The sequence below is a fragment of the Myotis myotis genome, unplaced genomic scaffold, assembly GCF_014108235.1.
Source record: "Myotis myotis isolate mMyoMyo1 unplaced genomic scaffold, mMyoMyo1.p scaffold_m19_p_11, whole genome shotgun sequence".
In the NCBI taxonomy this organism is placed as follows: Eukaryota; Metazoa; Chordata; class Mammalia; order Chiroptera; family Vespertilionidae; genus Myotis; species Myotis myotis.
This window is the reverse complement of record NW_023416315.1, coordinates 23,218,856-23,241,986: the sequence shown is the minus strand read 5'-3', so window position 1 is coordinate 23,241,986 and position 23,131 is coordinate 23,218,856. Positions and strand designations below refer to the sequence as shown.

At 42.1% G+C, this 23,131-nt stretch overlaps 1 protein-coding gene across 12 annotated transcripts in view; it reads right to left on the bottom strand.

The window, feature by feature from the left end:
- The window catches only part of OSBPL3 (oxysterol binding protein like 3), a 150,464-nt gene that overhangs the window by 82,722 nt on the left and 44,611 nt on the right, over window positions 1-23,131 (bottom strand). For 7 of the 12 annotated variants that reach the window (XR_004970851.1, XM_036327854.1, XM_036327862.1 and 4 more), the window contains exon 2: window positions 15,264-15,314. The exons of 2 other annotated variants lie outside the window; for them this stretch is intronic. The gene's annotated coding sequence lies outside the window, so the exon portion shown is untranslated. Of the gene's footprint in view, window positions 1-9,772; window positions 10,015-15,245; window positions 15,315-23,131 lie in introns of those variants that run through there. 3 more of the 12 variants (XM_036327857.1, XM_036327856.1, XM_036327859.1) reach the window with 2 other exon arrangements.

Genomic DNA, 23,131 nt, shown 5'->3' with positions numbered 1-23,131 from the left:
AGGATAAGCTTCTGGGGTGGCTGCCTGAGTGGGAAAGAAGGGAGCAGCCACCTCTCCTGCCTTAGATACACTGCGGCCACTAGCACTGCGGCCACTAGCACTGCGTCAGTGCGCCTTAGCTCTGGGGACTCCCACCTCTTTCCAGTGCTCGCTGTTCTCCAGGACTCTGCTGTAGTAGGAACTGTGGGGAAGCTGGGCTTTCTTCTCTTCTCTCCCTCACTTCCTTTAGCTGAAATTCAGGATGTAACTATTGTTGTTATTATCATCATCATTATTATCTCATTAATTTTGGCACATTTTCCCAGGCAGTCAAGATATTTCTAGGGACCAACTGTCATTGGATGTATTTGACCCACTTGCTCTTTGTTGCAGCATCCAGACTGCGTAGGCATGGGAACTCTGTCCTCACCCAAGGGAATCTTATGTCAGTGTGTTCATTAATTAGCATTTCTGGTCCAAATTTGCCAACCCACTGTAAACCCCCATAACTGTGTGGTCATAGCTAATTCCTCAGTGTCCAGGTCCACCTTTTCTTCATACGCGTCTCCTGGGCCCTTAATTAAAATGCAGCTTTTGGAAGCTCCACTTTAGATCAACTGACTCAGAATATCTAGGGATGGGCCTGATAATCTGCATATTTAACACATTCCCCCAAGTGGTTTTTGGCAATAAATACATATATATCAACAACTAAATCTAAAAATAAAAATAAATAAACAAACAGAACACAAACAGTTTCATAGATACAGAGAACATTTTGACAGTTGCCAGATGGGAGGAGGGGTTGGGAGGATGAGTAAAAAAGCTGAAGGGATTTGGAAGTAGAAATTAGTAGCTATAGTATAGTTATGGGGTGCAAAGTACAGCATAGGGAATACAGTCAATATTATTCTAACAACTAAGTATGGTGTCAGATGGGTACGAGATTTTTCAGGATGATCACTTAGTAAGTTTTGGAATGTCTAATCACTGAGGTATACACCTGAACTAATATAAATAATGTATGTCAACTGTAATTGAAAAATTAAAAAATGATTTTTAAAAAATCTATATTCTTATCACCCAACCTGTTTCCTATCCCTTCACCTGTCTTGGGTTTTAATTTTCTCTTCTCCGTTTACTCAATTCTTTTCCGCTAGTTCTTTAGAAAAGATATGGAAAACAAGTAGAATTTGAATAATTCTTTTGACTCCTGATGTTTGTGAAGAGAAAGTTTCCCCACTCCGAAGCTTATCTTTTTTTAAATCCTGGGGTTCAGAGCTGGAAGAATTTGTTTTCTATTCTTCCATGCGCAGACCACCAATCCACTGTGGACCCCATGAGGGGGTCTCTACTTTCCCTCGCCCTTCACTTTAATCACCTTACACTCCCTACACAGTTCATGTTCCACAAACAGCTTCCAGGGTCTCTTCTCTGCTCTAACTTCCCACAGTCAGAGAATTAAGTTAAAAATCCTAAGCTCTTCACAACACAGTTACATTGAACTGGCTTTGCACTCGAGCACTATCTGCCACATCCTGGGAATGACCAAGCTTCTGAGTTCTTTCCTCATCTGAAAAGAGGGGGAGAGGAAAGTGGTAAGTTTTGGGGACGTTTGGCTGAAACGATGCATGTAAAACTTGAAGAGCACGCAAAGGTACAGAGAACAAGCAGATGGTTGTCAGATGGCAGGGGGATAGGGGACAGGGAGAAAAAGGTGAAGGGATTAAGAAGTACAATTGGCAGTTACAAAACAGTCATGGAAATGTAAAGTACAGCGCAGGGAATACAGTCAATAATATTGTAATAACTATGGATGGTGTTGGGTGGGTACTAGACTTATTGGGTGGATCACTTTGCAAATTACGTAAGTGTTTAACCACTATGCTATCTGTATACCTGAAACTAATAAAAAGTAATATTAAATGTAAACTGTAATTTAAAAAATTTTAATAATGCTTGTAAAACTCAACACAGTACTCAGCAGCCATCCCTTAATTATATTTTAGCTGTTATTCCTCAAACCTGGTCTCCAAAAGCTCGCACATCCACACCTATGTTCTGAGCTCTCCTGCAGGTACACTGCTCTGGCTAGTCCTGGCTAGTCCTTCCGTGTGGAGCACCCTCCTAACCCGGTTTCTCGCTCCACCTGTGGAAATTCCCACCACCCTCCAAACAGCACTTCCTGTGTCACCTTTGCCATGAAACCTTTTCTGAAAACGCCCACCCCCAGTTTTATTTTCCCTCTGAAGCCCTGCTTTGGTTTTTGCTCTCTGAAAGTAAGCCCTTAGCTTCCTGCATTCTGACTCACTCTTTAGACCCTGACCACTAGGTGTTACGTCCGCATCTCACTCAGGGGCTGCATTTTACTCATCTTCACATCCTGTGGGAAAGTAACTTACAAAGGCTGGTAACAATAATTGTTAGCCAGACTGAAAAGCCTTCATTAATCTGAGTTAACAGGAAAAACATTCTTTGTGTGAGCACATTTCTATATTTCATAGGAGCCTTTCTCCTTTCCTGTTTACGGGAATCATCTGGGGTCGTGTTTCAGAGCATTTTAGCTCTCCTTTCCTTTTGAAGTCTCCTTACCATTTTGTCTTAGGCCACAAGAGAGTTCATTTCTTTCTCTTGTCTGAACTGTTGAAATGTTTCTAGAATACATGGCTTCTTTAAGGATTTCATCTCCTGGCTCTTATCATTTTATATAACTGGCCAATGTTTCTTTGTTTCTTTTCAGAGATGTCTCCTTATATCACTTTCCCAGTCTTCTTAAGAATCAAATGATCAGCAGGAAAGTCAAGAGTTTAGCTGAAGTTAGCAGAATGAAACTTCCAGTGGGCTTTTCCAGCACATTTGGCATCCATTCTAGAGTTATCGTCTCTGGGGAGAAAGCATCATTTATAACCTCTTCCTGGCAATCCATAATATTGGTCCTACTTTCCTAGCAACCTTACCTAGCAATTCACCTTTAGGGTCCAGATTTCTACAGGCCTGCTTCTTTAAAGCAAAATATTCCCTTCTGGAATCATGTTTTAATCCTGAGAACCACCCTTACCTACTGGGTGAGATGAATCAGGTGATCCTATCTCTGTCCAAGTTTTAAGGTTTCAGGTTTACTTTGCTTAGTCCTCAGAGCTGCACAATGGCAAACAGCAACAAGGTGTTATAACCACCAAGATTCCCAAGGTTGTGTTGTTTGTCTTTATGAATTACTGAAGTCCTCCTTCACTGTTACTGGTCTTATTTTTGCTATGCTTAGTGTTCCCCATCCAATCAAGTTGTAATGTTATTTTTTCCTTCCCATCAAAGTTCAGCTGAACGCTCTGAATCAGGTTAGCAAATCTCTTTACAAACATACTTGCCCTCAAAGATGTCAAGAACCTACTCCACAAACCAAACCCTGTTTGCAAGCACTATCTGTGCTACAGTTATTTGTGCATTTTCCTTAGCCTCTTCCAATCCCTGGGAAGGTAGAAACAACACATCTCCCCACACCCCCTCCAGTCCTTCAGCTTCCTATCATGACTTTATAGGACTAGGGATACATTTGAGGTTTCTTGTGACTGTATTTTTACCCAAACCAATGAACAGACGTAAAAAGCAGTAGATCTGGAATTTGGGCAAGTTATTATCATGCCTTGGCTTGTTATTTATCAATAACCATTCTCCCTTTCCTTTCTATTTTCAAGTTCTAGGAGTATATTATACTCTCCAGAAATAACCCCATATTCTTCAATAGGCCTAATGGCAGAGATGCATTCCTCAGGTCATTGTCACCTTCTCCAGGGGGACAGCCTCCTCCATCTTATACTTCACACACACACACACACACACACACACACACACACACTCTCACTTCGTGATCCCAAGAGCCTCTAAAGCAGATCTCTAAAGCAGGATGACTGAATGTTCTGATTGGAGAGGGATGGGACTACAAGTCAATGACAAACCCTCCACTCTCAAATGATAAAGTCAGAAATGGGCTGAGTTTCCTCTTCCTTCTACAGTTCAGCCACTCTTACTTGTCCTCCCATGTCTCACGAGGAAGAAACACTATGGATAAATGTGGGCTAATAAAGGAGACCATAGTGCAAAGACAAGGGGACAAAGGAGAACTGCCATGCTGATGAAAAGTCAACTCAGTGCAGACCTATAAAGTACTTACTATGCGTCCATAGCTATGCCAACCCTTAAGGGATGGAACTAAATGGCAGATGCTTAATCCACGGAGGAAATTACTCTGATCAAGGAGAGAAGATGTCCATAATAAACAAGAACTCAGCTCAGGGTGGAAAATCTTGTAGGTGTTGTGGACAGTCAGAGGGAAGAGCTCAGTGAGGCTGGAGCTGTGAGTGGAAGTCTGAAAGAGGTGGCCTGTGGGGAGACTTACAGGTGTGGGTAGGACTTGAGTAGGCAGACAGGAATATGGAGAGTGGGGTGGGCACCCACGCAATATTTCACAAGCCTGGCTGCAGGCCAGGGTCATTCTGGGGAGCTTCTTAAAAATACCAAAGTCTGGGACTACTCTATACCATGCATCCAGACCAGGGGTGGGCAAACTTTTTGACTCGAGGGCCACAATGGGTTCTTAAACTGGACCGGAGGGCGGAACAAAAGCATGGATGGAGTGTTTGTGTGAACTAATATAAATTCAAAGTAAACATCATTACATAAAAGGGTACGGTCTTTTTTTTTTTTTTTTTTTTTTAGTTTTATTCATTTCAAACGGGCCGGCCGTAGTTTGCCCATGGCTGATCCAGACCCTCTGGGATGAGGCCTGGCAAAGGCATTTTGCAAGCTCCTCAGGTGATTCTGAGACACAGTGAGGGTGAAGAACCACTGCCCTAAATCTTGCATCCACCCAGAGATGATAGGAAGATTTATTCCAGAGAACTGCCTCCTTTCATTTTAGTATTTAATTTCATTCAAGTATCTACTTCTACTGCATCTAAATTTACATCAAATTAAAATGCAAAGAGGACATGACTGAGCAGTTTAAAGGGTACGAAAAGAGCGAGAGCGAGAGCGTCCCCCCAAGAACTATAAATAACATCTTGTGGTTTGAATTTTATCAGTGGGTGTTGTTAGCCTCCCTCACCTGACAACTACTGGCGGAAGCAGGGTAGAATTTTAACAACTAGCAACCACAGAGTGCATTTCAATTACTTACCTAAAACGACTGTTAATTAAGTCACTGTGAAATATGAAGATGAATTTTAAAAACTTCCCATTTCCTATAAAAACTCTACTAGTCGGTCTTTTCAGAAATGTAAACATTAAGCTAAGAATGAATAAAGCTCCATAAGTCCTAACTGAACGTTCTCAAATAACAAGAAACTAAACACCCAATGGTTAATGTTTCAAATGTACACACTTCGAGTTTGTTTGTCTACCTCACTAAGAATTACCCTAGGACAGAGAATCTAAGCGTAAACAAATTCTACAAAGTGAATTTTCCGAGTTATATTTTGGGGGCATCCTTTTCAAACAATGCTTTGCAAAAGGCCGGAAAGAAAGCAAGGAATCACTACTTTAGTGAATGTAGGTAGTTGGGGAAGGGGGTACCAGGGCACCCCACTCACTCCCAGGGAAGGTCTGCTGCAGGAAAATGGACACACAACACTTTTAAACTATGCAAGCTGAAAAAAGTATAAGGAGAAATAGAAGGAAAAGACAGAGAAAACAGGCTAAAATATTAGGTGGTTTTTGCTAGACTAGAGCTTGAAAGGCAAGAAAGATGTAAAAGCACTTCTATTACTAACGCCCACAATACAATGGTCATTTTCTCCCTCCAGTAGAGCGTATAGATCAGAAGCAGTTTGAAGACTGGCTTATTCTGTTTTTGTTTTATAAATGTCCTAAAACTGGCACAGAACCTGGCACATGGCAGATTATTTATCAAATCGGTGTCCCTCCCCCTTACACTAGCTACAACGAGATTTTTACTAAAACTTATTTGATCTCAAATAGGGAAAGAAATATTCTAAAATATCCATATATCAAACTTAAAAATTTTAGAGAAAGATGGATTCTAATTGTTTAGAAGTTTGCACAAAATGAGAATGGTACAAAAGATAATAAGTAATAGAAATTACAAATAAGAAAACCTAAGTCAAAATGGGAGGTGTAAATAATGTCATGAAAAGTGTAGCTGGATTAGGTCAGACTTGGAAGAGGGCTCCCTGGTCAACAAACCTAACCTACCTCCCTTAGAAAGTCATTTACGTGAAGCACACAGGTTAGTGTAAGGGCCAGGTAGCTCATCAGGATGTGTCTGAGAGTGACAGGCCACAAATGGGATGCTGGAAATCTAAAACCAGGCACAAACATTAAGAACCTTTTAACACAAACCTCAAAATGTCTCACATATCATTTGGCATTTGTCTGCAATAGCCTTAGCAGTGGTTGACAGTGAGTTCTCGATGGGTAACTGAGCCACAGAGAACTTCTCTTACTAAGGCCCTGGGGTCAATTGGTGCGCGTCCATCCACTTAGGACAGATCCCAGAACCCTTCATCAAGAACACACACCCGGAAGGGGAAGTGGAAACCGAAGTAAAAGTCCTAAGCAGGTACATTTAAATATTGTGAAATGGCAGTTTTATTATTAAATTCAAGAGCCCAAATCCCGAGAACCACTTAGTCCTTCGGTAAGAACACGGCCTTGGCCAGAGAGCTGTCTGGTTGATCCTGCAGCGCAAAGATCTAGTCTGGATTGTACACAAAATTCCCCGAGGGCGATCCCGGCCCAGAAACCACGTGGTTAATATGGAGGCCAGTGCTTCACTATTGGAGTGCAGCAGAATAACTGAAAACAGGAGGAGGGAGGGAGAAAAGACAGGAGACCATCTCACTGGGGCTGTAATGGTCATGAAATGAAAGATCAGCATATAAATCAGAGCTACCCAATAGAACGTTAGGTGCCATCTGACTCAGCAGCCTCTAGCCACATGTGGCTACGGAGCCCTTCAAGTGTGGCCAGTGCTGCCCAGCCGGCATGGCTCAGTGGTTGAGCATCAACCTATGAACCAGGAGGTCGTGGTTTGATTCCTGGTCAGGGCACATGCCCGGGTTGCAGGCTCGATCTCCAGTAGGTGGCGTGCAGGAGGCAGCCGATCAATGATTCTCTCTCACTGATGTTTCTATTTCTCCCTCCCCCTTTCCCTTCCTCTCTGAAATCAATAAAAATATATTTTAAAACAAACAAACAACAACAACAAATGTGGCAGTGCAACTAAGAAACTGAATTTTAAATTGGACTTAATTTTAAATAATTTCAATTTAAATAGCCACATGTAGCTAGTACCTGCCATATCGGACAGCACAGCCTTAGACCGCACCATTCTGAGCCACTTACTCCCCCCTCCTTCCCTTCAGCACCAAGCGAGAACATCTCAGACATTTCTGCCTCCTGAAATCTCCCAGGTGTGTTCTCACTCCGGCTCTGAAAATGCCCATGGCTGGCAGACAGACAGCTGAGTCACCACCGTAAGCCATGATGGCCAAAGCTAAACTGTATGAAGTCATTTGGGAAATGTTCTTTCCCATTTCCTCCGTTGTTGGGAGAGAATGAACTAAAGGGTGACGTGGACTATTCGTTTTTCCCATGAGGTCAGCAGGGATTTTAATAATAAGCCCAACTTCAACTTACAAGTACTTCAAACTGTGTCAGTACAGAGATGAGCTGCACTAAAAGGATCAGACCTTCAGACTCTTACAGCCTCAATTGAAAACCATTGGGAATGTTGCAAAAAGATGTGTGAAGTCCATGTGTCATTTAGGAATAAAATGGCTAAGGAAGATACTCAGTCTTTAAAAAATATTCTGTGACATGAAACAAAAGATTATATTTCAGAACAAAGAAAATATTATCAGTTCAAACAATGACCAGATGCTAATTTTTTTTGATAGATGTAAATATTTAACACTTTCTACTATCTTTACATGGCAGCAAAATCCACCCTCAGCCAGCCAGATGCCTTTTCCCAGAGTGGGTGGGGGAGGATATGGGGAGAATCCTAAGGGGATTCCCACACAATTTACAAAGTCCTAGAAACAGTTCAGCAAACCTGACCAGTAGCTGTCATTTGGCCTGCTAGCAAGCTGTGAATTTGGCAAGGAAATGTGAAATTCACCAAGAAAATAGGCAATTTCCCAACATTCAAGTGTTTCCATAATCTGATGTCCAATCTACCAACTCAAACTTCTTTCAGTCACTGCCCAATATAATTCCACTATTTCAGGCAAACAGATATTCTTACGTAAAAGTTACCCATTCGAGACAGGCATTCTAGTAGAATATAAACTGGTACAGTTTCTTTAGTAGACAATTGGGCAATAGAAAAGTTGTCTTTCAAAAACAAAGGTGAAAGGTAACAATTCCCAAAGATAAAACAACTCTGGAAATATGCATCCAGAAGCCCTTTCTTAAAAAACTTAATGACTCAGGATGATGAAGCCCACCAAATAGTAAATTATTAGGAAGGGCAAAGCCATGGGAAAGACTGACAGTTGAAAGTGCATTGATTAGAATTAAATGTGTGGGGGAGTAACCAGAGGAATTATAGCTACTGAGTGTTGAAAGCATAGATTCTAACAAAATAAAAACAAAGCAAATGAAAAACATGTGAAATCAGGGGAGGGACCCTGAGCGAAGTGTTAGATTGTTTGCTATGTGCTTATAGCCAGCTCAGCCCATTCTGACTCCCACGCCTCTCTCCTGTGAACCAGGAAAATGAATCCACTAGTATAAGAAATAATCTTTCAGGAAATTGGCCATTTCTTTACCTTTTGTTAAATTCTAAGTAAGATAAAATATTTTACTTTAAAACTATGTTTAGTTTCAGCTCAATCTTTTACAATTATTTCTGCCTATTGTCTATGTATCCATCTCTCTATTCGTCTCTCTCACCATATGTATAGAGGCAAGCTTGAAATAAATGATAACATTGGTTATTTTCTGGTTAAGACTTTTGGGTAATATTTTAATTTCCCTTTGACGAAAAAGAGGCCACATACCAAACTTGACAAGCTCAGGGGAGGCCTGCATGGCAGATCTTACAAACTCAGAGACCTACAGCAACCGTACAGGAAGGTCTGAAATTAAAATTTCCAAACTGAAAACAAGTCATGGCAGGCAGTCGTGCCCTAAACGGGTATCTGCCTTGACAAAGGTCAGTCTTCACCTTAACTGAGACTGTCTATCATCTTTTTGCATCTAGGACAACCTACCTTTGGAATGTCAGAGTAATCCCTTTTCCCAGGGCACAGTTTCTCAACAAAGCATGAGACCAGGGAACTTGTTGCCCAAATACCACTTCCATGTACTGTCAATGTTAATTGTTCACTATCGTATCCCAGCCAGAGTAAAAGGAGTATGTGTCTCCCGGCTTTACTCTTTAAACAATCCCAGAGATGTCCCCACTTTGCTTTCTCCCACCTCCCTAATCTACCACCAGTAGATTTCATGTAATACTCCTTATGCCTTGCTCCTTTGAAAGTAATGTATAAAATCAACTGCAAAACTGCCATTCTCCAAACACTTTCTCCATCCGTTCAGGTTTTGCTTTCCAGCCATTGTTGTCAATTTAGCTCAAATAAATTCATTAAAATTCTCGACAAGTTTTGGACGTTTCCAATGTCGACAGACTTTTTTTTTTTTTTTGCTTTTTAAAAATAAGGAACACAAATTACTGAACTACAACGAAAACAGCCATTGCTTTTCTGTTCTGTATGGTTCCTTTTCCTAAAATGGTCACCTGATCCACACTTCTCATTTTCTCCGTACTCACCAATCTCAGATCCTGACTCAAACACCTCCAGCAGTCCTCATTCTCTGGCCCTCTTTTCAACAGTAGGCTCCAAGAAGAGAGAATCTGCATAGGTCACACCTCTCCCCGTCATCAAGCTAGGGAATGCAGAAACCTCCCAAGAATGTAGATAAGAAACTCAGTGGCTTAAAGGTCTTTTAACTGGAGGTGCGAATGGAAACTATTGACACTGGGAATCCCAGCTGTGCTGTTGTTACACCACAACGGTGACTCGCCAACACACACAAAGTAGATTTCCTGGTACTCCCAAACTCTCCCTTCCTCCCCCCCCCCCCCCCGCGCTCCTCCCCCCTTCTTTTTCTTTCCCTCTCTCTCTCCCTCTCTTTTAAAGAAAGTTAAATAAACCCTACTAGCTAACTTGGAGGAAAGAAGGCAGAGTGGGTGTCTGGGTGGAGAAGGGAAGATGGAAGAACTGTGAGGCGTAGAGAGTAGGCTATAGCCACATGTGTAACCGTCTTCTCTACCACAGAGCTCCAGGAATGTATTCCAGTCATAAGCTTATCTGACAACTCAGAACAGCTGTCCCTGTTTTGTTTATTCCATAGCAGAAGGCAATGTGTTATCGTCTTGTTAGCTAGTTTATTAATGTTAATAAGAAGAGAGCGAAGGGAAGGCCAGACATTATAAACATGGTCCTTTGGGCAGCTTCACAAGGAAGCTACCGCTTCACATTCCCCAGGGAACCACCAGTCCATTCCCTGCAGATCACTGGGGAGGGATAGAACAGAGAGGGTGGGCACCTGCACAGTGTAGTCAGGTGACACAGGGAAGGTGCTAGCCTGTCAGTCTAGCCCAGGGAACAATGGATTGGCCAGGGGATGGGCTCCATCAGAAGCAAAAGAATGAAATCTTGGAAAGTTAAAATCACCAAACACAGAGTTCCCTCTCCCTTACTCACTCCTGCTCTTGCTCTGTGACCCACACTCACTTGTGCACTCGCCTGTTCTCTCTCCATAGCCATGTGACCTTGAGCAGCAGCATGGGACCTCACACGCAACGGACTGCAGCTGGGAACACACAGTAGGCTAGCCAGATGCTGGACTGGACTGGACTTTAATATGGAACAGAAATTCTGGGCAGTGGACTTAACTCTGGCCCTGCTGAAGATAAGGTTCTACTTTTTCCATGGTGGGAAGGACAGAGATGGGACGTTGAAGGGGAACCCCCTTAATTTTACATCATCAATAAAGCATTCCACAAAGCACCATCCGCCAGTGGGGGCTTCAGAAAATTATTTTCCTCGTAGCACCCCAAGAACTCCACTTCCACTGATAACAAATGGTCTCGGTCCATTTGTGTCCCCATCCTGTCCTCCAACTTAAGGAGTATCAGACCAAAAGCTGCAGAAATCAAATTTTACGAGTTCATTAGATCAGGGATTATTTGGCCCCACATAGACCAACCCAGACAAGTAGCACATTAAAAAAGTTAGATCCTGGAAGGTGGGGGATTTTATAAGTTATAGGTACATGTACACAGTGGTGTTTCTGGAGTTTGATTTAAACTCCTAATTGAAGCTCTCACTGTTTTGACAGTTCTCTCAGTAAGATCCATGCAGTGTAACAGCAGACATGATCCTTCCTATAAATAGCAACTCAAAAAGACTAAGACGTCAGACTTAGTGTCTGAAAAATAAAGGTGTTTTCCTGCATCATAATCACTCATGACGTACTCTGTTAAATACCAGCCTCACACAGCTCTCTATGTGGGAAAAATAAGTCCTCACAGATCAGTTACCTTGGGGAGTGCTGCTGCTACATTTCCCCTTGAAGACACACAACAATGCGTATTAACACAGTAAAGGCTCTGAGGGGTTCTGCAGTTATAACAGGCAAACAGCAAAAGCCACATCTGTTAACTTGGTTGAATTTATTCCAAACCTATTTGATCATGGAATCTACTGTTTGAAGTGACACTTACCAACATTCCATCAGCCTGATGATCCTGTCTAACTTTGAAACTCAATTATCCTATGAGTCCATGAAATGGAACTCTTTTAAAGTTTTGTTTACTCGTCATGTAGATAATAGCTTAACACGCACAGGCACCACTTCTTGGCTATGAATCAGGCTCAGAACAGCCAGTAATAACATTTGGATACTCCTTGTTTATAGTTTCATGTCTAGACTTGAGAGGTGCAGAGAGTCATGAGAAGCCATGACTGTCCCACAGAAACCATAAGCGATGTTCAGAGACGGGGGACACAGTTCTCTATTTGACCCAATCTTCCCTAAAGTCCCCCCTGGTCTGTCATTATCACATATCCTCCCACAAACCTCACTTCCCCAGACCCCTTCCCCCCTTGCTTTCTAAAGCATATTACTCAGACTTAATCTTTCAATTTCAGTCTGAAATTACCCTGAAGAAAAAATGTTATTCTCCTAATTAGCTAGTTATTAATATTAGTAATAGGAAGAGAGCGAAGGGGAGGCCAGACAGTATAAGCACGGTCATCTGGGCAGCTTCACCAGGAGAATACAGCTTCATTCTCCCCAGAGAACCCCTGGCCCACGCCCTGCAAACTGCTGCGGGAAGGGACAGGACAAAGGGAGAGACGGATGCATGCCTAATAGAGTGGATATCATAGGAAAGATGCTTGTCTGTCAGTCTAGCCTGGGGAACAAAGACCATTAGCTAGAAGGGTGGAGCCACTGCAAATGCTCGGAATCTTGGAAGGGTTAAAATCCCTAAAGAGTTCCCTCTCTCTTTGTTCCCTCTCTCTCTTGTTCCATGACACACACTTGCCCGTGGCCTCCCTGTTCTCTCTCATAGCCATGAGGTCTTAAGCAGCTGCATGGGCCATGTGGACCCCCCATGCAATGGACTGCAGCTGGGAACCATGAGCTAAGCTAGCCAGATGCTGAAGTGGACTGGACTTTAATATGAAGTAGATATTATGGGCAATGGCCTTAATCCTAGCCCTGCTGCAGAAAAGACTGGACTTCTTCCATGGCGGGAACCCCCTTAATTTTACATCATTAATAACACTTTCCACAAAAACCCACCCTCCCCTGGGGACCTCAGGAAATTATTTTCCCTAAGGCATCCCAAGAACTCCACTTCTACCGATAACAGAAACACCTGAAAGGGAAATACATCATCATCTCCAGGAGTGGCACTCAGTTAACTGGACATACTGCCCAAAAACATCTTGTGGAAAATATATATCATAAAGTAAATATTCATGCAACTGTTATGTATGCTTACTTCCTACTTCCAAGAAATCGGCACTATATTTACCAAGGAAAAAAGAACGTGGAATCAACAAAGTATTCACTTAACAAATGTTTACTGGTCACTTACTATTTGGTCAAGTACTTCTAAACATTGGTGATAAAGCAGTGAATGAAGTCTGAAACACTGTACTACAAACAATACCACAGAATAGACTAGAAAATTCAGTAGTACCAATACATATGACATTTTTGGAGAAAGTTTCTAAACAGAAGAAGGCTGACTTCAAGGAAGAGAACAGAACTGTCTTACAAGGTACAAGGAAAGTTTTTATACCCATGAGAAGGGCATGGGAAAGGCAACAGATAATTTATTTTGTATCTATCATTTCCCAGGTGCCACACTAGATGTGTGTATTGGTGTGTGTGTGTGTGTGTGTGTGTGTATACTTTTTTAATTCTCAGAATTATCCTTTAACTTCAGTTTTAAGCTTCATTTTATAGTTAAGAAACTGAGACGACCTAGTGGTCAAACTTTTGTAATATGCCTGATTCCAAATCTATACTTTTTATATAAGAACTAGAGGCCTGATGCACAAAATTCATGCAAGAGTAGACCTTCCTTCCCCCGGCTGCCGGAACTGGCTTCCCTCTGGCACCTGGGACCCAGGCTTCCCTCTGGCCACCCACAGGCTCCTGGGACCCGGGCTGGCTTCCCTCTGGCCACCCACAGGCTCCTGGGACCCGGGCTGGCTTCCCTCTGGCCGCCCACAGGCACCCGGGACCTGGACTTCGCTCCCACCCCAGCTCAGTCCAGAAGGACATCCAGAATCACGTCCGGTCTTATTAGCATATTACCCTTTTATTATTATAGATAGTGAGTTTATACCTGAAACTGAATTCACGGCCAATTCAAGCAACATAATATGAATTTATGATGACAGAGAAAAGATATCTCAAAGAATGTGAGGAAGAAGAGTGGATATCAACATCATATCAAAAAAATAATCTTCACAAATTTGTAGAACTCATACTTCATTCTTGCAAAACTTACCACAAAGCTACAAGAATCAAGATAGTGTGTACTGGCATACAGACATATAGATAAAATGGAACAGAACTGAAAATGCAGAAATTAAACTCTCACATGGATGGCCAATTCATTTTAGACAAAGGAGCCAACACAATTCAATGGAGGAAAATAGGCTTTTCAACAAATGGTACTGGGAAAAGTGTATTATTTTCACATGCAAAAGGATGAAGTTGAATCCCTACTTTATACCACAAACAAAAATTCACTCAATATGGTCCAGTGATTTAAATGTAAGAGCTAAAACTATAAAACAATTGAAAGAAAACATAGGGGTTAATTTTCCTGATCTTGCATTAGGTCATCTTCTCTTAGCTATGACACCTAGAGCAAAAGCAATAAAAGAAAAAAATAGTAAGTTGGACCTCATCAAAATTTTAAAATTTTATGTTTTAAAAGATAAACATCAAGAGAATGAAAAGACAACCCAAGAATGGGAGAAAATTTCTGCAAATCATATATCTAATATGGGTCTAGTATCCAGAATATATAAGGAACTCTTACAACTCAACAATGAAAAACAACCCAATTTTTCAAATGGGCAAAGGACTTAAATAGACATTTCTCCAAAGAAGACGCACAGATGTTCATGAAAAAATGCTCAACATCATTAACCATGAAAGAAATACAAACTATAACTACAAAAAAAATATAGACAAGCAAACAAACATGCAGATAATAATAAGTGCTAGCAAGGTTGTGGATAAATTGGAACTCACACATTTTGGTGGGAATATATACTTTGGGAAACTATCTGGCAGTTCCTTAAAGTGTTAAACATAGTTACAAAATGAGAAAGCAATTCTGCCCCTGGGTATATACTCAAGATACTTTAAAACGTATGCCCAGACAAAAACTTGTACAAGAATGTTCATGGCATCATAATTCATAATAGTCAAAAAGTGAAAAAACCCAAATGTCTATCAACTGATGAACAGATAAACAAAAAGTGGAATATCCATAGGTTATAAATTAAATGTCTGTATCATCCCAAATTCATATGCTGAAGTCTGATCTCCATGTGATGGTATTTGGAGGTAGGGCCACTGTGAGATAATTAGGTCAGGATGGGGGAACCCTCAGGAATGGGATTAGTGCTTCTACAGAAAGAAAGCTTGCTTCCTCTCTCTGCTCTCAGCATTGTGATACAAGACAATAGGCATCTACAAACCAGGAAGTAGGCTCTCACCAGACAATGGCCTCACTGGCACCTTGATCTTGGACTTCTCAGTCTCCAGAACTGTAAGAAATAAATGTTTGTGGTTTAGGCCAACCAGTCCAAGGTAATCTTAATAATATAAGGGTAATATGCTAATTAGACTAGATGTCTTCCAGACATCATTCTGGACATCCTTCCTGATGAAGCTGGGGCCAGAGGGAAGCCAGCCCAGATCCTGGCTTCCCTGCGGGCAGCCTGAGGGAAGCCAGCAGGGGGTCCCAGGTGCCTGCTGGTGGCTGGAGGAGGGAAGCCCAGGTCCCAGCTGCCAGAGAGAAGCCGTTGCCGGCAGCCCAGATCCTGGGTGCCAGGGGGAAGCCGGTGCTGGCAGCCGAGGAAAGGAAGACCTACTCATGAATTTTCATGTATCCAGCCTCTAGTCCTATATAATAAAAGGCTAATATGCAAATCGACCAAATGGCGGAACGACCAGTTGCTAGGAGCTGCCCCCTGGTGGTCAGTGCACTCCCACAGGGGGAGCGCCACTCAGCCAGAAGCCAGGCTCACGGCTGGCAAGCACAGTGGCAGTAGCAGGAGACTCTCCCGCCTCCATGGCAGCACTAAGGATGTCTGACTGCCCAAGGGGAGCAGGCCTAAGCCATCAGTTGGACATCCCCCAAGGGCTCCCGGACTGCGAGAGGGTGAAGGCCGGGCTGACGGATGCGCCCCCCACCCCCGTGCACAAATCTCATGCACCAGGCCTCTAGTTTGTTATAATAGCCCAAACTAATTGACCATACATGAAAAGGAATAAAACACTGAGTCATACTAAGCATGGATGAACACTGAAAATATTATGCTAAATGAAGAAAGATGAACAAAACAGGCCACATATTATATGATTTCATTTATATAAAATGTCCATAATGAGCAAATCTATAGAAACAGAAAGTTGTGTTTGCCTGGGCCTAAAGGTAGGGGGAAATAGGAAGTATGGGAATTCTTTATTTTTTTTTTAAATTTCTTTATTGATTAAGGTATTACATATGTGTCCTTATTCCCCACATTGCCCCAACCCCCCCACTCATGCCCTCACTCCCCTGTTGTCTGTGTCCATTGGTTAGGCTTATATGCATGCATACAAGTCCTTTGGTTGATTGGGAATTCTTTTAGGGGTGATGAAAACATATTGGAATTAGTGGTGGTGGCTGCACAATTTTGTGAATGTACTAAAAAATGAATCACTGACTTATACACTCTAAAAGGGTAAAACTTGTGATATGTGAATTGTATGTCAACTTAAAAAATCCTTCCCTCCCAAAAATAATCTTTGAATCAAATAGAATCAATTATTCAGCTTCTTCCACAAAAACCACTGGCATTGAGGTGAATCTAATTTTGCTGAGTCAGATATATGACACTGGGATCTAGTCCTAAGATTCAGAAGAGAACTATTCTGAGTTCTGAAAGAGATGAAGAAAGCTCCAATAAGAAAGTTTTGAGAACTCCACCATGACTGCTTTATAATATCATACTTAACTAAAACAAATGAGGTACATAATATCAACATGGGAGCTTACAATTTCATATCAGTTCACGTAAAGCCTGAACCTATATGCGCTAATGAACTCATGGAAAGGAAAGAATGAAATGGCAAAGTCAAAAGGTCAAAGTCAACTTCAACATGTGGAAACACCAATACAAATGATAACAAGACTTGTCCACCCAGGGCTGCCATACTGGTCATCGGAGAACACTAACAGGTCACCAAGACTCCTCCTCAGGTGAGAGGCTGCTGACAGTCATGTCCAGAAATAAAACACGGGGTCCTCCAAGAGCTTGAAGGCCCTCTTCTCCCCTGGCAGGCAGTATCAGCTTAGATCACTGAGGGCCTATCTACAAGCAACCAGGGGTCTGACTAAAGCCCTCACAGAAAGACTAGAAGCCAAATCTAGATGTGACGTTAAAATGACCTTTAAGCTCCAAAACAATTGCTTGATCTTTGATCTGTCTGCTTGCTTTACATTTAGCAAAGGTTCACATTAAAAAAAAAAGTTACCACAACTCTACTTCTCAGAAATACCACCATGTAGGTTAAAATAGAGACATGTATGTGCTCAGTATTCACTAGTCAAACCATCACGAGTCAAAAGAACCCAAGCTAATGCAAAGCCTGAATTTCACTGTCTGCAGTTAAATGAGCAAGGTAAATAAAGCAAGCACAATCACGAATCATCTCAACTTTTGGGAGGTTTTGTTCCAAAGGGTAATTAATGAATCAGCTATTTGAAACTCAAAACACTTTTTCATAGAAATCTGTTATCTCATGGTCATGTACCCATGGGACCCAGAGAGATCTGTGCAATGCACTTGAAACAGAGAGCTGATGGCACTTACAGAGTGAAATTGCCTTCCAAATTCAACTCCAGAACGAACCTCAGAGTGGCAGTTCCCTGTCTACAGCATCGGGAAGAAGGGTGCACACCCTCTGGTCCCATCATTCACCAGGTATCCTAAGCCAGCGGACAAATACAAGCCATGTCCACCGTGGGAATCCCATCCCACCGCTATTCAGACATACAAAACCATTCACGAGAATTCTGTAAGGCTGGGAGTGTCTGTAGCATTTTGCTACTCTCCCAAAATACTAATTTCAATAAATGTCTGCTTATCTGGAAATGAAAGCAAACAAACAAATTCTCATTATAGAGTTTTTTTTAAACTTTTTGTTGAAGTACAACATTCATACAGAAAGTCCAACTGCTGGATTAAAAAAAAAATTCTTAGGAAAGATACATGAAAAGTCATGACTTCTGGGAACTTCTAGATGATTCTTATAGTCAATAAAGCTTTTTATCACCATTATGTCCTCCCCCCAGCAGGCACCACAAGCACATTTGTGGAATCTCTGTACCTTTAACACCATTAGTGTTGTGGATGTAATTCATTTTTAAAATACCCTAGAATAGCCTAGATACACTGCAGTAGGGACTAATGGGATTGGCCTGGCCTCAGAGAAGTTATTGTTTAGATAGAAATAGAAAATAGATGGTTTAAAAATAGTAACAAAAACGACCCATAAATGCTGCGTGTCTGGACTAGGTTACCAAGGGCCCCAACAGAACACAGTGAGGTGAACCGGGCACAGCACAAACTCTGGTGTTAGAAGGGCAGGCTTGCCCTTGCCACGGTGTGACCTGACCAATCTGCCTCTTCATGCTATGACCTCCTCAACCAGGAAACTATTCTCACGCAGGGAGCTGTGTGGCTGAGTGACAAGGCTGGGAGGGAAATCAAGTTTTCAGTGAATACTTTGGTGCCTTTAGAATGTGGCTTCACTAATACGTATTGATTATTAAACGATTAAAGACACAGAATGCATTATGTGACTCATCTTTGCAATAAACCCCAAATGAGAGTCGGGAAATTTGTAATAACTCGGGCCACGCTCCCTACCCTCTCCCACCCTCCCTGACCCCTCTGCTGGCTCTCTGCTGGCTTACACGGAGCTGCCAGCTCGGCCCCCAGTCCTCAGCCTGACCTCATCCTGACCACCTGGTCCTGACTCAGAGCCTTGCTGTCAACCCTGCTATTTGTGCTTAATCCCCAGCCCTGCTTCAGGGTTTCAGGTCAAGGATCTCTGTCCCCATCCCCAACCCCAACCCATACAACCAGGCCATATTCTCAGTGACTCTGAGCTTCTTGGGAAAAGTGACGATCATCCTCCTTAGGGAAAACCACATCATTAACTCTGAATACAAAGTAAGCTAATCAGCTAAGGGTCAATACAGAAGGAGGGAAAGGGCAGGTTTGAGTTAGTTTTAGGAGAAGAAAAAAAAAAGAGCAAACATATAAGTATGACCATCAGAGATTCTCTGAAATATAGCTCCCAACTCCCCTAATGGCCCGCCCCCTCACACACACACAGTATCAGCAATGGAACCAATTAAGCAAATTATTTTTCATCTTTGGAGTGCAAATCTAATCCTAGATGATACTTTCCATCAATTATGCTAGATTCTCTATCAACAGAGGGTCTTCGCCAATCTCAGTTCTTTCTTTAAAAGGCCCACAAAAGAACCCAAGACGCACTTGCTGAGTTATCTCTGCAGAGAGGAGCTCATCATGACTGGAGGTCAGGACACGGGCACCTGTAAGAGGGGCGCCTCTCCTCAGAGGACCGCCCTCCCTGTGCTCAGCCCCTCCCCTCCCCAGCTACTGGGATGACCCAACCTAAGGCAGCCACTGCACTGACCACGCTGAGCCAACCAGATTCACAGAATTTCGGGGACAAGTGGGACTACTGTGGGGAGCTATTTTTAGCCACATGCAGAGATGAGAGACTGGAAAGGCAGAAAGAGAGAGCAGCGAGTGAAAGACAGCCAATGGGACATCAGTGATCTCAGCCTCATCAGCTGCCCCAAGGCTATAGGAGCAGCTCACCAACCTGAAGGTAGTCACAAGGTGTTCACATCCCACAAGATCCCCTTCTCCCAGGACATTTAGATCCGCAACTATGCTGCTCCAGGAATCAGACTGTCCTGGCTCAGGTTGTTTGTTCTCCCTTCTTAGCGATAATACAAATCAACTACAAATAGCCGTTATCAGTGTCCTCCCTTTATGTCTTATGTGCCTACATATGTATATAAAGGGGACAAGGGAGGGGGCATAGCAATTTATCATTTTTTTTTTAATCCTCACCCAAGGACATTTTTCCATTGATTTTTTTTTTTTTTTTTTTTTTTTTTTTTTTTTTTAGAGAGAGTGGAGGGAGAGGAGGTGGGGGGGGGGTAGAAAGAGAAACATCAGTGTGAGGGAGACACATTGATTGGTTGCTCCTTTTCCTGAAGATTCTAATTCAGCAGTCCTGGGACCTAGGTATGAATGTTTTTTAAAAGATGATTGAAATGTACAGGATTGAGGATTACCACGTTACAGAAGGAAGTCTTGAGGCTTCTGTATTGCACACAGTTCCCGTAACTACCACAGTTGCCCGCTCCGGCACACCAATCCTCCTGCCTGCAGTTACACACACACAGGCCTTGAGGCTGTGCAGCAGGCCCCGCCCCACTGTGAGTGTGGTAGAGCCGCCATACCCAGGTCGTAGCTCAGATGAGGCTTTCTTTCCATCCATTCCTGCCTAACATACCCAGATACACAGGAGATAAAGAGAAAGGCATCTAAGCATATCCCTGCAGAAAATCATCAAGGCACAGAGGTACACAGCAAGAGCAGAAAGGAGCAAAGGAATTACAAACCAGCCAGAAAACAGTGAACACAATGTAAAAGAACTAAATTCTTCAATCAAAAGACAGAGAGTGGCTGAATGGATAAAAACAACCATCTATTTGCTGCCTTCTCACTTCAGATGTAAGGACACACACAGACTGCAAGTGAAGGGATGGAAAGAGGTTTTCCATGCAAATGGAAACCAAAAGAAAGCTGGGGTAGAAATACTTACCTCAGACAAAGTAGATTTTAAGACAAAGACTGTCTAAGTGACAGAGAAGGTCATTGTATAATGATAAAGGAGTCAATCCAACAAGAGTGTATAATACTTATAAATATTATGCACCCAACATAGGAGCACCTAAATACATAGAGCAAATATTAACAGACCTAAAGGAGAAAATAGACAGCAATACAATAATAGTAGGAAACTTTAATACTCTACTTTATCAACGAATAGAGCATCCAGACAGCAAATCAATAAGGAAGCATTGGCCTTAAATTCCACGTTAGACCAGAGGGACTTAACATTCCCAGGCGAGCACACAAAGGCTGCCCTTGCACGTACCTGTCGTAGCAACTGTATCATAAACATATTTGTTTGCATGTCTTCTCTTTTTAACGAATTATAAGCTCCTAGAGGACAGATGCTCTTCTTTCTCATCTTTATATCCTGCTGTCCAGCAAAATGCCTGTCACCTCATAGGTAGTCAAATGTTCGGTGAATAAACTAATAAACGGACCCATGTGGAAGTCATACAGGCACAACTATATCAAAGAATACTGGGGTGCTGTTTTGTTTTAGTTGAGCAAAAGAACACTTGGATAAATATAATCCTTAAATGTTATTTCATTAGATGGCCCATAATGTGCCCTGGGTTCTAAAAGTTACTTAATAATTCTCCAGCACACCAAGGAGAAAGCTCTCAGCAATCTTTAACTCAGTTAGAAGCAATGCTAAATTCATCTTATGTCTAGACCTCACTTCAAGTGGACTCATGTGACTTCAGTTCTAGCCTTAGACATCACTGAACAAAATGTCTGAGAGATGCTGGCAGGGGAGTTGGCAAGACAAATATATATCATATACACACCCTTTAAGGGTTTTCTGAATAGCACTTTGCTTAAGCTACAGGCTTGCAGGATTTAAAATATGACTCAGAACACCAACTGTGATGCCAATGCTTTTATTTTTGGGTTTTTTAGCAGAGAATATGGCTATAAAGTGAACCTACCCAGTCTACAAATTCCCTAAATTTCCTTCTAGAGAATCGGAAAGCATTTGGCATTTCTCCAGGGATCATTTCATTGGCATATATAGTTGTGCTGGTAAATTTCTGTAACTAAAGAAGAATTAATAACTGAAGCTTTAAATGATTCCCATGATATCCTCAAGCACAGACGAAACTTGCTCATGGAAATGTGCATGGGTGGATTGTTCAGTTTTGTTTTTTTCCACAATGAAATGCTGGCTTGTCGTTATACCTGTGATCTCAGGCAAGTGGCAAGGGACAATAACAGAAGGACCACAGTTCTGAGAGAGAAAATGAGATCAGAGAAAATTCAATGGCATGGTAAAAATAGTTTATGCTTTATACCAACTGTGCTTTGCTATTCAACACCTTCGCTCCTCATTATGCTCTTAAATCAACTTCATTGAGGTACAATTTATATACAATAAAATGCACCCCTTGTAAGAGCACAGTTTAATGAATTTGGACAAATGCACAGGTCTATGTAACCACAATCTCAAACAAACATATATTAACATCTCCTTCACCCCAGAAGTTCCATCCTGGCCTTCTATAATCAAGTCCCACCACAGTGATCTTCCTAGTTTCTATCACTATCAATTAGTTTTGTTTGTTCTACAACTTCATATAAATGGACTCACAGAATATGCTTCTTTCTCTCAACATAATGTTTTTGAGTTCCAGCCACAGTGTTGCTAGTATCAGCAGTCCCTTCCTTTTCATTGCTGAATAGTATTCCATTATATAAATATACCACAATTTATCAATTCACCAGTTGATGAACATGAGCTGTTTCCAGCTTTCAGTTGTTATGATAAAGCTATAATTAACATGCAGGCCTTTGTATTGGGTAAATGAGTAAGAGCAGGCCATCGGATAAAAGTGCTTCACACTAGAAACTGCCAAACTGCTCTCCAAAGTAGCTGTGTCTTTTTCCGTTCCCACCAGCCATGCCTAACAGCTCAGTTGTTCCATATCCTCAGCAACACTTGGTAATGACAGTCTTAAATTTTAGCCATGCTAGTGGGTGTAGGTGGACCTCACACAAGGTAGAAAATCTGTTTCCTTCAACATTCAACCTTTTCCTCTGACTATAAAACACAGACAATCCTATCTAATAAAAGAGAAACATAGTAATTAGCCGTACATCCGCTACCCTTCCCATTGGCTAATCAGGGCGATATGCAAATTAACTGCCAGCCAAGATGGCCGCCGGCAGCCAGGCAGCTTGAAGCGAACATGAGGCTTGCTTGCTTCAGTGACGGAGGACTGCAACGTTCCCCGCCTGCCTTGCCGGCCTCTGAGCTTGCAGTTTGAAACATTGTTACAAATATAAAAGCTAACCAAAACCCCAGAAACCTGCTTTCAGCAGCCGGGATCTCAGAGCTGGAGTTGAAACACTGTTTCGATTATAGAACC